General features: G+C 47.3%; 1 protein-coding gene across 1 annotated transcript in view; it reads left to right on the top strand.

Moving 5' to 3' along the window:
• Window positions 1–206: 206 nt before the first annotated feature.
• Nr5a2 (nuclear receptor subfamily 5 group A member 2) overlaps window positions 207–2,612 on the top strand; it is a 129,839-nt gene continuing 127,433 nt past the window's right edge. Inside the window, exon 1 of the mRNA XM_005348440.3 lies at window positions 207–230. The gene's annotated coding sequence lies outside the window, so the exon portion shown is untranslated. The remainder of the gene's footprint in view (window positions 231–2,612) is intronic.

Below are 2,612 nucleotides of genomic sequence, written 5' to 3'. Positions count from 1 at the left end.
CGAATTCTGGATTTTCCCCCCTTTTTCTTAACTTTCACTAAGGGAATGAGGGTTACTGTAGTCTGAGGCTTCCTTCCCAAGGTCACAAAATATGACAAGCTGCAATCTTTCTCACGCTCCATGATTTCTGCTGTAAACCAAAGGACTGCCAATAATCTCGCTAAGAATGTCTGCTAGTTCCGATACTGGGGATTGTCAAGAATTTCTTAAGCATGGATTTACAGCTATTGGTAAGTAGGAAGCCACTCTCTTTATTGTCTGGCTGCTTTTGCTCCTACTAATGGATTTGAGTTTTAATGCACTTCCTTTCCTATGGTAATTATTAAAAGCACACAATAAGCCCACACATATATCGTACATTTACTTTTCTTGAAGTTCAATGAAGCAAATGAGTATTTCAACACATGAATATCACTTATTGTGTCCGGTATTTGGGAATGTCATTATATTAGGTCAACTCTGCTAGAATATACAGGGATTTTTGTTTGTTTGCTTTTGTTTTTCAAGACAGGGTTATTTTGTATAGCCCTGGTTATCCTGGAACTTGCTTTGTAGACCAGGTTGGCCTCAAACTCACAGAGATCCACCTGCCTCTGTCTCCCAAGTGTTGGGATTAAAGGTTTTGCACCAGCACTGCCCAGTAGGAAATAAAGTTCTTTTTTTTTTTTTTTTTTTTTGGTTTTTCGAGACAGGGTTTCTCTGTGGCTTTGGAGCCTGTCCTGGAACTAGCTCTGTAGACCAGGCTGGTCTCGAACTCACAGAGATCTGCCTGCCTCTGCCTCCCAAGTGCTGGGATTAAAGGCGTGTGCCACCATCGCCCGGCTGGAAATAAAGTTCTTGATCATCTACTTCAGCCTTAACAATTTCTGATCATTTAGAATCAACCATACTAAGTGAAATTTTGAACAGTTTGAAACAAGCAGATGGCATTGATTGGCCATTGATTAAGTGACCTACCATGAAGTTTCTCGGCATGGGGACATTTCAAGGTACTGGACAGTGAGATGTCTCATTCACTGTGAAACTGTAGGGGAAAAAAATTGCCCCTAACAAATCAAAGTCAGTCATGAGAAATAAAGCCAGACTATTATTAAAGGATTTCAGGTGGGGATGCACTATGAGTGTGACTTGCTCTTATCGGCACATGTCCTCCCAGGGACGAGTGGAACCTAGAGTTCGGGCACTTGCTTTTTACTTACTTTTTTCCCTCCCTCCCTCCCTCCCTTCCTTCCTTCCTTCCTTTCCTTCTTTCTTATTTTTCTTTTTATTTGTTTTTTGAGTTAGGGTTTCTCTGCGTAACTTTGGAACCTGTCCTGGAACTCGCTCTGTAGACCAGGCTGGCCTCAGCCTCGAACTCACAGAGATCCACCTGCCTCTGTCTTCCAAGTGCTGGGATTAAAGGCATGTGCCTTGCCTAGAAAGGCAAGCCCTCTATCACTGTGCTACAAACCTAGACAAGTGAAGGATCTTGGGCTTTGCCATTGTTTGGGGAGTGGGTGGGAGGATTGGGGATTGGGGGTTTGTTGTTTTGTTTTCTTGTTGGACAGAGAGGGTTGTATTAAGTAGCTTTGGCTATCCAGGAACCTGCCCTGTCTCCCTCCACAAAGCTGGAATTCTAGGTGTGAACCACCATGCCTGACTCATTTGTAAAAGGGCACACACACACACACACACACACACACACACACACACACACACACACACATTTATGTTGAGTACCAAGCTTGGTAATTTTGCCGCAATGATTACCTTCAGTTAATCCTAAATTAAAGGCAAGGGAAGCAATCTCTGGTGGGCTGTGACCTGACCACCGTGGCTCCCTCTGGACCCGAGCCTGGGTCAGCCCTTCTCCGAGGTCCTTGCTCTATCAGTGGTCCTCAGCCCAGACTGTTTTGTCCTCTTCCCTGGGGGCAGTCAGCTGACTCCACCTAAAGCAGTGATTGCGGGCTTTTTTTTTTTTTTTTATGGTTCAGCTACGCCCCAAAGTATCAATTGAGGAAATGTTCACCAAGAAACGTTCTGTACTTCAGAAAAAGAAAACACTGGGAAGCAAGTGCCAGAGAGAGCATGTGGCTCTTCAGACGTCAGGAAAGCCGGGCACCAGAGCTTTGCAAACTTTGAGGCCACCTCTAGCTGTGCACTCACGGGGGAACGCAGCGGGTGTGCGGACTCCCTGGCGAGACGGCGCGCGCCCGAGGCTCGCACCCGTGCAAGGCTACCCGGGCTCCGTCGCACAGGGCTGTCAGGGACAGGGAAGGCGGACTCGGGACCACACACGTACTACCCCCGCGGGGTCCCTACTCCATAGGGATATTTAAGATGGGAAGGCAGCAAGCAGAGAGCAGACCGCAGTCGAAAAGGATCTGTTTTTCACCCACAGCACCAGCAGTAGCAGCTCAAAAGCTGTGCTGGGACTGAGGCGCGTTGGAACCCAAACTGGTGGTCAGACCTCCGAGGGGCTGCTGGGGTCTTAGCAGCCCAGAATAGTACCGGAGGAACCTTGTCTGCCCTGGACCAGCTTACACTCAAATCCCAGGCTTGCCTAGGCCCTTCAGGTTGCCAGATACAAAAAGGACAAATGTCGCTAAATTTTCCCAAAGGAGTTGGGCAAG

This window comes from Microtus ochrogaster, chromosome 6 (genome assembly GCF_000317375.1).
Source record: "Microtus ochrogaster isolate Prairie Vole_2 chromosome 6, MicOch1.0, whole genome shotgun sequence".
Classification (NCBI taxonomy): domain Eukaryota; kingdom Metazoa; phylum Chordata; class Mammalia; order Rodentia; family Cricetidae; genus Microtus; species Microtus ochrogaster.
The sequence above is the reverse complement of the archived record's forward strand: the minus strand, read 5'-3'. Positions and strand labels throughout refer to the sequence as shown.